This window comes from Haliotis asinina, chromosome 2, assembly GCF_037392515.1.
Source record: "Haliotis asinina isolate JCU_RB_2024 chromosome 2, JCU_Hal_asi_v2, whole genome shotgun sequence".
NCBI lineage: Eukaryota > Metazoa > Mollusca > Gastropoda > Lepetellida > Haliotidae > Haliotis > Haliotis asinina.
In genome coordinates this window covers 3,675,007-3,690,278 of record NC_090281.1, presented here as the reverse complement: position 1 = coordinate 3,690,278, position 15,272 = coordinate 3,675,007, and positions in this window count along the sequence as shown.

The following is a 15,272-nucleotide window of genomic DNA, read 5'->3' as shown; positions in this document are numbered from 1 at the left end:
GCATAGATTTTTAAACAGGGACAAATCGTGTGATCTTTCCATTCTCATGTATATAGTGGCTTAAATCTATACATGCGGAGTACCACTGATGTGGCTTCTGAAAGCCAACAGCCTACATTGGTGTTCAGCTCAAGGTGATACACAATTTTACGATGCACGTACAGTTCATGTAGGGTGCGTTTAGAAATTCGCTACAGACGTTTTCCAAACCTTTTGTCGTCGGCAACCATTCCCCCATACGTTGGGATTCAGCATGGATTGGTCTGTATCAAATATGTTGTTAGAATTCAAATATATTCTCGGACTAGTTTCTCTTTTTGAAAAGTATATTTACTGAAACTTTGAAGACAACTGAATTTTTGTAACACTTGGAAAAATGACCTCACGATGTGACATGCAGTGTATTAGGTACAATATCAACATCAAACGTAAAACTATCAGATGTTGGAAACTGAGTCCCCTTGACCAACCCGTCTGGGACATAGACACAGAAAAAACATGAGTCTCTCTAGTGATTTTCGTTCAGTGTTTACATGTACGCTTTAAACATAACGAAATGCGTTTGTAAATAGAGAAGGACTATGCCTATTCAGTACATTGTGTGGTAAATAAATATTATGTCAATTTACAAATTACCCGATTCAACTGGATCTTTTATGGAAAATGGATCTCTGTTAGATGCTAATTAATACCAAACTGCATTCAGATCTTGCAACACAAATTCCGAGATCTTATGCTTCCTCCCTGCCGCTTTGTGGTACACCAGAGTGTCTGAAAACATAAAACACGTGATTGAACAATTTTGTGTAAGTTTGTCACTTAGCTAACTGCATTAAGGTATCAACCCCAAGACGCCATCTTTGAAGGAGTTAACCTGCATTGATGTTGGAAAACACAGAAGCTCGTCACCAAGACCAAAGTCCGCATGCAAATAGAAAACCTGATGAGAAGACTAACTACAACTTCCTTGGAATATCAAAATATAAAACTGAACAGAAGCTACTCAACTGTACCATTAAAGATTAACACTCACATATTCATTTAGAAGGCAAAAAAGTCGAATACTACCTAGATTAGGCAGGTGTACACGCAATCAAAGTCCGCCAATACCTTGCCAGGCTGTAAGATTAACGGACACGAATTCTCTGACAAATCCGGAAATAACAGGAGTCACTAACGTTCACCGAGCCGTTCACGAATCTCAAAGCTAAGTGAGAGAACCGTGCGTTAACGAGACCATATGATGAGTCATAGCTGTTGTCTGGCATCAGGCCGTGGACATTTTCTCCTGGGAGCTAACTAAAGGGACCATAGACTGAACAAACGCAAACCTGTATTTTTTGTCATTTTGTAAACTATAAGACATTAACATGAACGTCTACTTTTTTAGATTTAATTTTTTTTCGAAACTTGTGTTCCTTTTGTTGTTCAATATAGTTGGTGCTGGTATATCAGGATGGTAATATTCCCATTCCTACACTGGTAGGTAGTTTGGTCTTTAATGCCGCTCTCGGCAGTATTCAAGCCATATGGCGGTGGTATGTAAATAGTAGACTCTGGAACAGACAATCCACTGATCAACGGCCCTCAATCTAAGCAGTTGGGATACAATGACGTGTGTCAACGTAGTCACAGAGCCTGACAACCAGATTGATCCCGTTAGCCACGTCTTAGGGCAACCATGGGTTACTGAAGACCAATTCTAACCCGGATGATCACGTGTCCACATCGCTGGAAGAGGGGCCAAGCTTCAACAATAGCCGTGGGAGGAGTATTTAGCGTGCAAAGTGATCTTTATACAACTGTTAGTCTTCCTGGTATGTAAGCAGACGCCACATGGAAGGCACAGTTTCGATTCACTACATAAATGTGGTGTGTGAAGTCCATTAAAGATGCCTCAATCCCCAGCCCCACCCCAACCTTACCTAACGCCTCCCATCACAACATTGCTAGAATGTAGAATTGCACAGGGCCACGTAAAACCATCCTGACACACTTATAGTTGGTAGGGTGAGGTATTTCATTCGTAAAATGCGGTCCCTATGTAGTACACCCATAATCGCTCTCATTTTCTTATTCTTTCTCGGTAGTTGCAATGGAAATAAAAAAATATCAAACACATAATTTCCATCAGTTTTAATTTAAAATAGGACAGATTTTTATTAGCCAAATTCCTATCACCAGCGAATCACCATGGAGTTGATAAAATAAATACTACATATTTAAGGTATTTGTTGACATATCTGGAATAGTGTTGTTCGTCACCATCACGACGTCAACAGCAACAGAATGTAAACAAAGTCTTTGATACCTGGGCCCGCTTGCACAAAGCAGTCTTAGTTACAATCAATCGTAGACTCCTGGAATCATCTTTACAATCACCATATAATTGCTCTAATCCACTTGCACAAAGACGATCTTACGACATCATGGATTTAAGATCGCGATCTTAATTTAAGATCGAACTCTTCAATGTTGGAGGTAGAAATATCTTAAACTCGACTCCTGTCTACAAATGTCTGCACGTGCGCACATAGTTTGGCATCTGGTCGTGTTATTTTGAGTAAAATCCCAAATATATCCCACAAGCATTAGATTTGTAAAGATATGAAAGGATGACATGACTATGGGAGTGTTGTGGAAAATGCATGACAGTGAAATATGAAAACGATATTATTGAGTGTGTGTTGTATGTGTTGTAAAATACTTATCTACAGTATGTTAATTACTTTCTCTATTTTGTTGATAATTATTTTTTCCCCTTTTGTTAAAAAAACGTTTTACGTAACCATACCTCAGCAAGTGTATTTTCCTGTTTGAAGAAAGCTTGTATTATATTCAATATGCATAGATTGAAACTCTTGTCTCTCGTCAGATATAATTTTCGATTATACAATCAGAAAGAAACATAATTTTGTACGTTATTCAACTGTAGATTATTATAATGATAAACTAAGAAAAAAATCACCGAAAAGAAATACATGTGGAGATATGCGAGTGAGTGAGTGAGTGAGTGAGTTAATATTTAACGTCACATCGGCAATATTTCAGCCATACCGTGACGGGAACATAACATTAAAATGGAATATATGAGTATTATAAAAACCTGTCGACGAAAGACAGTAAAACAACTAGAACATCACAGAAAAGAATGTAAAACTAGTAGCTATGCCTAAAACAATTTATCTATAAAGGACAATACAACATAAAACTGGGCTATAGATTGCTAACAACTGAAAGTAGATAACCATACTAGGGACCATGGGGACTTACAGTACTTTTGCTACCTGCATGGACCCTAGCTGGATTTACATCATCCCCTCAGCTGTCAGCAATTTGTGAAATCTAGCCATACAATAAAAAACCCCACTTATTCTGCGATTAAAAACCTGGAAATTTAGAATTTACTTTGAATGTTTCAGGACTTACGTACCCTCTCAGGAGGACAATAATGTTACGATACTTCAACCCCCTTTGAGGGTACAGACACTAACAATGCAAGTCACAAATCTAAATTACCAATAATTAAAATACATCTATTTATAGAACATGTTATTCAAAATTCAATCAAGAAATCAATTTCCTTTAAAAAACCAATGATTAAATGAGAATTAACAGTGTTAAAAAGACAGTTTCGACATTGAAATATTTATCCCTTGTGATGGAGAATTCAACACAGTCAAGCAGGACATGCTTGACCGTGACTCTCTCATTACAAGGGATAGAAAACAGAGGATCCTCACCTTTTAACAGGTATGAATGAGTATATCTAGTATGGCCAATACGACATCGTCTTAAAATAACCTCTTCAAATCTGGACTGACAGCCCAAGTAGGTGAAACCAATATACGGTTTTATTTCATGTAATTTATTGATACCTACTTGGCACAGCAAAAATAACCTGGTTTCCGCAGTGCGGAAACCTGATGGAAAGTGGACTGAAACTTAAGTTTCCACCAAGAATCCAGTGAGTTTCCTTTGGGTGGCATGGGTGTCCCACTTCTTCTGCATCAGATCATGGATGTAGGTTCTAATGCTTGCTTTGTAATCAGAGTATGGTGGAAGAAGTGGTGACACAGATTTGTTGAGTGCTGCTTTTGCAGCAAGATCGGCCATCACATTTCCAGAAATACCTACGTGACTGGGTAACCAACAAACGACGATGTCATATTGGCCAGTAGCAAGAGTATTATACAGTTCAATAATTTCTATTAAAAGTGGATGTTTACAAGAAATATTTCTAATAGCCTGAAGGCAAGAAAGAGAGTCGGAATATATTATATATTGTTTACGTTTCGGGTGTCTTTGAATATATTTAAGAGCTGTTAGTATGGCATTAGCTTCTGCTGTAAAAATAGAACTATTGTCTGGTAATCTAGAAGATATTGTTCTGGATCCAATGACAGTGGCAAGCAAGCCATTTTCAAGACACCATTTATTAATCTTAGTCTTAGACCTAGGTGGTGGATAGAGTCTAGTAGTGTTAAGTTGCTTTTGCAGGCTCCACCATATATGATAGAGCCGTAATCTAGTCTCGAACAGATAAGTGATCTATATAAGTTAAGCAGGGTAGTTTGATCTCCTCCCCATTTAGAATTTGAAACAACCTTTAACAAATCTAGTGCCTTCAGACAGTTGGCCTTAAGGGATTTAATATGCGGCAAAAACGCCAAGTGGGAGTCGAAAATAAGACCTAGAAACTTGGCCTCCTTCACAACTTTGATAGGTGTATTGTTTAAATACATTTCAGGGTCTTTATGCGGTTTGTATTTTCGGCAAAAATGCATGCAGATAGTTTTGGACTTTGAAAATTTAAAGCCATTTTCTAAACACCATTTATTTATTTTGTTTAGACATAACTGCAATTGCCGTTCAATGGTATGCATATTTTTACCACGACAAGAAATATTAAAATCATCCACAAATAACGATCCATCAATTGAATCGTTTAAAACTTTTGATAAACTGTTGATCTTGATGCTGAAAAGAGTGACAGATAAAATACTGCCTTGTGGAACACCCTGATCCTGATTGTAATGATCAGACATTGTAGAACCCACACGGACCTAGAATTGTCTGTCATTTAAAAAGTTAGCAATAAATTCAGGCAAACGACCTCGCAAGCCAACGTCATGTAAATCTCTCAGAATGCCATATTTCCAGGTTGTGTCATATGCTTTTTCAAGATATAAAAGGATAGACACAGCATGTTGTTTATTAATTAGTGCATTTTTCACAAATGACTCTTAACTCACTAAGTGATCGACAGTACTTCTGTTTTTCCGGAAACCACATTGTATATCAGTTATAAGGTTATTTGTTTCCAAGTACCAAACTAGTCGATTATTTATCATGCGTTCCATGGTCTTGCAAACACAGCTAGTTAATGAAATCGGATGATAATTGGTTGGATCCGTATGATCACGTCCAGGTTTAGGTATTGGCACTACTATGGCGTCACGCCATGAGGGAGGAAAGTTACCCGATGTCCAAATATCATCAAAAATATGTAGGAGAGTTTCTAGGCAGGATTCTGGTAAGTGCTTCAGGAGTTGATAATGTATGTATACAGATCCTGTGGCAGTGTCATGAGCTTGATCAAGAGCAGTATGGAGTTCATGAATAGAAAACGTTTCATTATAATCTTCCCCATTATCAGAATTGAAATTAATAGTTTTATTTTCTTCTTGATTTTTGATATTGCTGGAATTGTGGTACATAATTTGAAGAGGAAGAGTGTTTAGCAAGGGTTTCACCTAGTTAATTAGCAATATCTGATTTATCAGTAAGCAATTGATCTCCATGTTTAAGATGATGGATAGTAGATTTAGTACCTTTACCTTTAATTTTCTGGACCATGTTCCACACCTTGGACATGGGTGTCCGAGAATCTATTTTGGATACATAATTTTGCCAAGATTGGAGTTTGTTCTATTTAAAAGTACGCCGTGCTTTAGCATTTAAAATTTTAATTTTTTTAAAATAATGTTCTGCCTTTTTCCTTGCCTTCCTAGCTAGTTTGCATTCATCGCTGAACCATTGTTTTCGAATATGTGGAACTGCAGAGGAATTTGGTATACACCCATCAGCTATGGAGTTCAGTTCATTAGAAAAGGATTTAATAGCATCGGGAACGTCAATAAAACGTTCAGGTTTAAGTTTTTTCAGCACACAGTGTCTCATATAAAGCCCAGTTAGCCTTTTTAAATTTTCGTCTTGATGATGGAGGAACATCGGATGGAGTTACAGCTTTTAATACAGTAGGAAAATGGTCACTTCCACAAAGGTCATCGTGGACTGACCATTCAAATTCATTTAGTAGTTCTGAATTTGTCAATGACAAGTCAAGAGCAGAATAGGTCCCTGTACCAAGGTGTAAATATGTGTTGGAACTATCATTATAAATACATAAATCATTGTCAGAGCAAAAGTCCTCCAACAATTTACCTTTAGTGTTTGTAGTTACACTACCCCAGCGTGGGCTGTGCCCATTTAGATCTCCCATTATAATACAGGGCTTCGGGAGTTGATCATATAGAGCTTGAAGATCAGTTTTGGCAAACGTCGAAGATGGCGAAATGTATAGAGAGCATAGCGTAAACGCTACATGTAAAGTAATTCTCACTGCAACAGCCTGCATATTAGTATTAAGTGAAACAGGGCTTTGAATAACGTTTTGTCTGACTAAAACGGATGACCCGCCAGTGGCTCTATCACCCGGAGGTGAAAAACAATGATATGCATTAAACTGACGAAGGTCAAATGTATCTGTTTGTTTTAAATATGTCTCTTGGAGACATAACGCTGAAGGTGTAAAATCCAGAACTAATAGCTGTAATTCATGTGAATTAGTCCTCAATCCTCTGCAGTTCCACTGCACAATATTATTGGAATAAACTATCTTTTGGGGGGATTTATGGGGGATCTACCCCACACTCTTTTGGAGGGCGACAAGCTATGTGCCCTAGAAACGTCCATGTGTTCAAGAGACCCGTATTTATTGAACAGTTGAATTTTGTTCTGTGATCCTTTAGGAGCTCTGCCACTTTGTTGTTTTGAAGCATCAGGCTTTGGCTTCGGTTTACTTTTCACTGTTTGTTGATTATCAGCTGTCGATTGAGACTTTGAGTGTGACTGAGATGATGATTTGTGATCAGAAGAAGACTTTGAGGCACTAGGAAGAGATTCCTCAGTCGGTGATGATATAGCAGGGTACAAAAGCTGTGGAGAATCACAATTTACCCAAGTCAAGGTAGTTTGGCAGTCTGTGGTTGATGTTGTTTTAGAGCTAGACCCCGATGATGTCTTTGCTATTGTAGCATAACTTTCTGTAAGATCAGATCTCTTTACCAGTTTTTTTTTGCCTCAGAGAAAGAGATATTTTGAGTAAATTTGATTTTTTTTATCTCCATTTGCTCTTTCCAAATTGCACACTGTTTAGAAAATGAAGAATGGTCGCCTGAAAAGTTGGTGCATTTTTTAAATTCACTGTCACAATCTTCTGTTGTGTGTGTCTTCTCACCACAATGAGCACACACAACAGACAACGTGCAAGTACTAACACCATGACCAAACTTCTGGCATTTAAAACACCTTAAAGGATTGGGTATATAGGTGTCTACATTGATGTGACAATAGCCTGCCTTTACTGATCTGGGAGCTGTTGGAGAGGAAAATGAAAACAGGTACGTATTTGTCTGAATGGTCTCCTGGTTTTTCCGTGTTGTAAAACGCTTAACATATGTGACCCCTTGATCTTTCATTTCTGAAACAATATCAAATTCAGATATGTCGGCGAATAATCCAACTCTATCCCTGATGATTCCTTTGCTTGTGTTAAGTGTCCTATGCGGAGATATAGATACTGGAATTACGACGAATGTGGTGGTAGACATCAGGTTAGTTGTCTGTTGTTTTCTGTTGCACTCGACGAGCAGTGCACCTGAACGCAAACGTCTGATATTTTTAACGTCACCAGCAATTCCTTGTATCCCTTTCTGTATCGCAAAAGGGTTCAACTTAAGTCTGCTGTTATCTTTAGTCTCAATCACGACAAAACGTGGCCAGTAATCAATGGAAGTGGACAGTCCTTGGTCGTTATCATCTGGATCATTGTCAAGTGGACGTTTTTTCTTGGTAATGGGGATTTGAGAAGCCATGGTTATGGTTGAATAGCTCATCATCCGAGCTCCCCACCCACCACGGAGTATCACAAGGACAATGCTAAACACAAGCGGGTCTCCAACTTGCAGCACCAAGGATACTCGGATGATATACTCCAGCAGCAAAATTAAAAGATTAATGATTCTGTCAGATTGGCGCATGAGCCACCGCCTTCTGGCATACGACTCTAGGCATTAATAAACAGTAACTTTTTCAAATTCTGTTTCAAAATTCGCCAAGGCTAAAACATATAAACATACAATTCTCAAACTTTTGTGCAACACTACAGAGCGCAGGGCTTGGCCTGACCAGCCGATTGATAGAATCTGGCCGATTCTACCACCCGTCTAGGTGAAGTAAGGGCCGAAGTGGTGTGTTGAGCAAAAGGAACACGAGTCAGGCTCCCAGTGCCCTCAACCACCAGACTACCGTCCTCCACCGACACGGGACGCAACCCATGGCGAACAGGTTGCCCAATTTGGTCGCCTCTTACGACCAGCAATGGGGTGCTGTGGACACATTCTGTCCCGGGTCCACACGGGAGAAGAGCACTTAGCGTTACCCAGCACCCACCACGAGGAGGTGGCTCTTCATGGGTGCCTGGAGATATGCGATGTCACAACATAACATACATTGTATTTAGGCATGACAGATTTTACAGCAACGGCATAATATGCAAAGGGAAACCACTCCATCGTGCACAAAAATTAAGATTAGCTGCCCTTGAGTTATTGAAAAGATCACGGTCACTGTTTGTCGTTACTATCCTTTCTTTGTTTATAAAAAAGGTATGGTGTTCATACTTTTTCCAACACTGAATCGGGTGAGAATTGTACTTTATGATATCGACTCGATAATGATTTTGTTCACTACCGCAAATAACGATAGTTCGGCGTTAAATCGACGTTGCAGTCACCGTGTTGTTGAAGCGTCGAGGCGAATCACACACTTAAATGCAATATAAAAGCAATATCCAAACGTGAAGCTAATTATTTGCTTGAAACTGACACCAACTTGAACGCCATTTAGCTACTGGCTACAATGATCTTAGTTCCTTACAAATGGTTCCGTCCAATTGTAAGTTTTGATTGTAACTTACAATGATCTTAGCTCAATCGCTTTGTGCAAGTGGATGGCGATTGCAGCCGAAGCCTAAGATCGCGATCTTAAGGCTTTGCAGTAATTGTAACGGTAAGATCGTTTTGTGCATGTGGGCCCTGATTATTATCACCACTTGAAAGAGCCAGCCCCCAGCAAGTCTTGTAATACAGAAACTCTTGCGGCAGGTGGCCACAAGACAGTGTTTCTGTGTTCCATCTCGATCTATAAGTCAATGAGCTGACAATACCTCAAGATGCAGAAATTGAGTTCAATGGGGTGTTTGGTTCCATGTCCGGATATTGACGAATAAAGGACTGGATGCTAAGCAAAGACGTGATGTTTAAGCTTTACTCTCCTGAAGCTCACCTGGACTACAATCGTAGAGGCTGTCTCCTAGTAGGAGTTCGTATTATCTAAGCTCAAATAATTACGGTTCATGCACGCATTTATGGATGTTTTCAGGGACGTGCTCAGACATCGTTGACATAATATTGCATATTTCTTCCAACAGAATAATCTTAGACTATTATTCGACATGTTTTACGAATCTATTTCAGAGATGGATATGATGTGGATGCCCCACAGTAGATGACATACAGGCACAAGGGTATCTGTAATTTGTAACACAGACAGTCGTTACATTTTCAGAATTATCTCCAGGTAAATTGCCTTGGGTACATGATAAAACACATAACATCGTCCTATTTCTTGTCTTAATGATTATGATTTACCCTTTGAGGGTAGCACATGTATGAAAGTGATACGATACGATACATCAAGCCTGTCAGTGCCTGATCATTCACAGAGAAACTTCTGAAGTAACATCACAGTAAGGCCGGTTAGAAGGTCATGGCACTTATGTTGTTTAGTACTTCCGGTGACATGCAACGTGTTTCCGCAATGGCGATATTAATGTTACATGGGGCAGGCCGTGGATAATCAAACTCGACACTCGCTGTGTGACACAGAAAACTATGTCATGTCATGTCATGTAACAGGCTATAAACGCACGAATGCTGTGTTAATGAATGATACGTGGATATCTGCCTCAGCGTCGTCTTCTGTCTGGTCCATAGATGTGACGCAATGCAGTTGAAAAGAATTTGAGAAAAGGAGGGTGATGTCATGAGGACCAAACCACGAGTTAAAGTCAAGCTGACAGGTTGCTAACTACCTCTATTCTGATTTGGAAAATCAACAAATGACAAGGAGTGAGTGAGTGAGTGAGTTAGTATTTAACGTCACATCGGCAGTATTGCAGCCATATCGTGACGAGGACGATGAATTATAAAAATACAAATGAATCACTAGCACGGACATTGTAAAACCCTGTCAACGAAGGACAGTAAAACTGACTAGAATATCACAGAATAGAATATAAAACTAGTGAATAGACCTAAAACAATGTATCTATAGAGGACAGTACAATATAAAAATGAGCTATAGGTTGCCAACAACTGAAGGTAGATCACCATACTAAGGACCATGGGGACTTACAGTACATTTGCTTCCTGCATGGACCCTAGCTGGATTTACATCATCCCCTCAGCTGTTAGCAATTTAGACAAATCTAGCCATAAAGTAAAAACACACTTATTCTACGATTAAAAAGCTGGAAAACTGAAATTTACGTCAAATGTTTTTGGACTTACGTACCCTCTCAGGGGGACAATTATTTTACGGTACTTCAACCCCCTTTGAGGGTACAGCCACTAACGATTTGAGTTACTAATTTAATCTTCCAATTTTAAAATATTTATCTATTTACAGTTCGGTTAACAAATTTAATTCCTTTAAAAATGCAATAATTAAATGATGACTAACATTGTTAAAAAGATCCTTCATAGCATGTGAATTAAAATACTGATCCCTTGTGATGGAATACTCAACACAGTCAAGCAAGATATGCTTGACTGTGATTCTTTCATCACAAGGGATGCAGAACGGAGGATCCTCACCTTTCAAAAGGTATTCATGTGTATATCTGGTGTGGCCAATACGACATCGCCGCATGATGACCTCTTCAAATCTGGACTGACAACCCAAGTAGGTGTAACCAATATAGGGTTTTATTGCATGTAATTTATTTATGCCCACTTGGGTGTCCCACTTCTTCTGCATCAGATCACGGATGTAAGTTCTAATGCTGGCTTTATAATCAGAGTATGGAATAAGAAGTGGTGTCACAGATTTGTTGAGTGCTGCCTTGGCAGCAAGATCGGCCATTGCGTTACCGGAAATACCTACGTGGCTGGGTAACCAACAAAAGACGATGTCGTATTGGCCAGTGGCAAGATTATTATACAATTCAATAATTTCTATTAAAAGTGGATGTTTACAAGAGATATTTTTAATAGCCTGAAGGCAAGAAAGGGAGTCGGAATAGATTATATATTGTTTACGTTTAGGGTGTCTTTGAACATATTTGAGAGCTGTTAATATGGCGTTGGCTTCTGCTGTAAAAATAGAACTGTTATCGGGTAATCGAGAAGATATTGTTCTGGATCCAATGACAGTGGCACAAGCAACTGCGCCACCGTCCTTGGACCCATCTGTAAATAAGGATTTATAATTGCTATATTTATGTTTCAGTTGATTATATTCTTGTTTATACTGTAATTCATTCGTTTCTGATTTTTTAAAAGTCGTTAATGTTAGGTCAACTTGGGGCCTAACCAACTGCCAAGGAGGAGAAGAAAGAAGACGGGAGGGAGCTATGTTATCCAGCTCAATGCTGGCAGCAGAAATAAGTGGTTTTATTCTTAAAGCAAGAGGCGGAACAAGAGAAGATTTCTTTTTGTATAAATCCTCATACAGGGGATTGAAAACACAGTTATATGCAGGGTTGGACTCATTTGAATATAGTTTTGTTACATACTGTAAAGCTAATTTTATACGTCGCTGCTCAAGAGATGGTTCATCAGCCTCGACATACAGGCTGTCAACAGGTGAAGTTCTAAAGGAGCCAAGACAAAGTCTCAGACCTTGATGATGGACTGAATCTAATAGTTTTAAGTTGCTTTTGCAGGCTCCACCATAGACAATGGAGCCATAATCGAGTTTCGAACGCACGAGAGATCGATATAGATGGAGAAGGGTAGCTTGATCCCCTCCCCATTTAGAATTTGAAACCACTTTCAACAAGTCAAGTGCTTTCAGGCATTTAGTTTTAAGTGATTTAATATGTGGTAAAAACGTTAAGTGTGAGTCAAAAATGAGACCCAAGAACTTAGCTTCCTTCACAACTTTAATTGGTGTGCCATCTAGAGATAGGTCAGGGTCTTTATGTGGTTTATATTTACGACAAAAATGTATACAGTTAGTTTTCGATTTGGAAAATTTAAAGCCGTTTTCAAGACACCATTTATTAATCTTGTTTAAACACAACTGCAATTGCCGTTCAATGGTATGCATATTTTTACCACGACAAGAAATATTAAAATCATCCACAAATAACGATCCATCAATTGAATCGTTTAAAACTTTTGATAAACTGTTTATCTTTATACTAAAAAGTGTGACTGACAAAATACTGCCTTGTGGAACACCCTGATCCTGATTGTAATGATCAGACAGGGTAGAACCCACTCGGACTTGAAATTGTCTGTTATTTAAAAATTTGCCTATGAATTCAGGCAAACGACCTCGCAAACCGAAATCATGTAGATCTCTCAGAATGCCATACTTCCAGGTTGTGTCATATGCCTTCTCAAGATCAAAAAAGATAGACACAGCATGTTGTTTATTAATCAGTGCGTTTTTCACAAATGATTCTAAACGCACTAAATGATCAACAGTACTTCTGTTTTTACGGAAACCACATTGTATATCTGTGATAAGGTTATTTGTTTCCAAGTACCAAACAAGTCGATTATTTATCATGCGTTCCATGGTCTTGCAAACACAGCTAGTTAATGAAATCGGACGATAATTGGATGGATCCGTATGATCACGTCCAGGTTTAGGTATGGGTACTACTATAGCATCACGCCATGACGGAGGAAATTTCCCGGAAGTCCAAATATCATCAAAAATTGACAAGAGCGTCTCTAAACAGGATTCTGGTAAGTGCTTCAGGAGCTGATAATGGATGTTATCAGCTCCAGTAGCAGTGTCATGAGCTTGATCAAGAGCAGTATGGAGTTCATGAATAGAAAACGTTTCATTATAATCTTCCCCATTATCAGAATTGAAATTAATAGTTTTCTTTTCTTGTTGTTTTTGATATTGCTGAAATTTAGGTGTATAATTCGAAGAGGAAGAGTGTTTAGCGAGAGTTTCACCCAGTTTATTCACAATATCTAATTTATCAGTAAGTAATTGATCTCCATGTTTAAGATGATGGACAGTAGATTTAGTACCTTTACCGTTAATTTTCTGGATCATGTTCCATACCTTGGACATGGGTGTCCGTGAATTTATTTTAGATACATAATTTTGCCAAGATTGGCGTTTGTTCTGTTTAAAAGTACGCCGTGCTTTAGCATTTAAAATTTTAAATTTATTTAAATTATGCACCATGGGATGGCGACGGAAATAATGTTCTGCCTTTTTCCTTGCCTTCCTAGCTTGTTTACACTCATCGTTGAACCATGGTTTTCTTATGTGTGGAACTGCAGAGGACTTTGGTATACACTCATCAGCTATGGAGTTCAGTTGATCAGAAAAGCATTTAATAGCATCAGGAACGTCAATAAAACGTTCGGGTTTAAGTTTCTCAGCACACAGTGTTTCATATAAAGCCCAGTTAGCCTTTTTAAAATTTCGCCTTGATGATGGAGGAACATCAGATGGAGTTACAGCTTTTAATATAGTAGGAAAATGGTCACTTCCACAGAGGTCATCGTGGACTGACCATTCGAATTCATTTAGTAGTACTGAATTTGTCAATGACAAGTCAAGAGCAGAATAGGTCCCTGTACCAGGGTGTAAATATGTGTTGGCACCATCATTATAAATACATAAATCATTGTCAGAACAAAAGTCCTCCAACAATTTCCCTTTAGTGTTTGTTGTTGCACTACCCCAGAGTGGGTTGTGCCCATTTAAATCTCCCATTATAATACAGGGCTTCGGGAGTTGGTCATATAGAGCTTGAAGATCAGTTTTGGCAAACGTTGAAGACGGCGAAATATACAGCGAGCATAGCGTAAACGCTACATGTAAAGTAAGTCTCACAGCAACAGCCTGCATATTAGTATTTAGTGAAACAGGGCTTTGAATAACGTTTTGTCTGACTAGAACGGATGACCCGCCAGTGGCTCTATCACCCGGAGGTGAAAAAGAATGATATGCATTATAATGACGAAGGTCAAATGTATCTGTTTGTTTTAAATATGTCTCTTGGAGACACATCGCTGAAGGTGTAAAATCCTGGACTAATAGCTGTAATTCATGTAAATTAGTCCTCAATCCTCTACAGTTCCACTGTACAATATTATTGGAGTAAACTATCTTTTGGGGGGATTTATTGGGGATCTACCCCGCACTCTTTTGGAGGGCGACAAGCTATGTGCCCTAGAATGGACGTTTTCAGATACGTCCATGTCTTCAAGTGATCCATATTTATTGAATAATTGAATTTTATTTTCTGACCCTTTTGGGGCTCTGCCACTGAGTTTTTTTGCAAAATCTGGCTTTTTACTTTTAGTTTTAGTGAGACTTTGTTGAGACTTTGTTGACGATTGTGAAGATGATTCAAGATCGGGTGATGTTTCTGATTGTCTTTGAGATGGACCAGGAAGGGATTCTCCTGTTTGAGTAGCTGTAGTGGGTGAGAGAAGGTTGGGATTATCCGTTGTGACCCAAGTTAAGTCTGTCTGACAGCTGACAGATACAGTAACTGTGCTTGATGTTGTTTCGGGAGTTCTTTTCGCAATGGAAGCATAGCTTTCTGTTTGTCCCGATCTTAGAACTTGTCTTTTTGCATCAGCAAAGCTGATGTTTTGAGTGAACTTTATTGTATTAATTGCCATTTGGTGTTTCCAAACAGGACAGTCCTTAGAGTA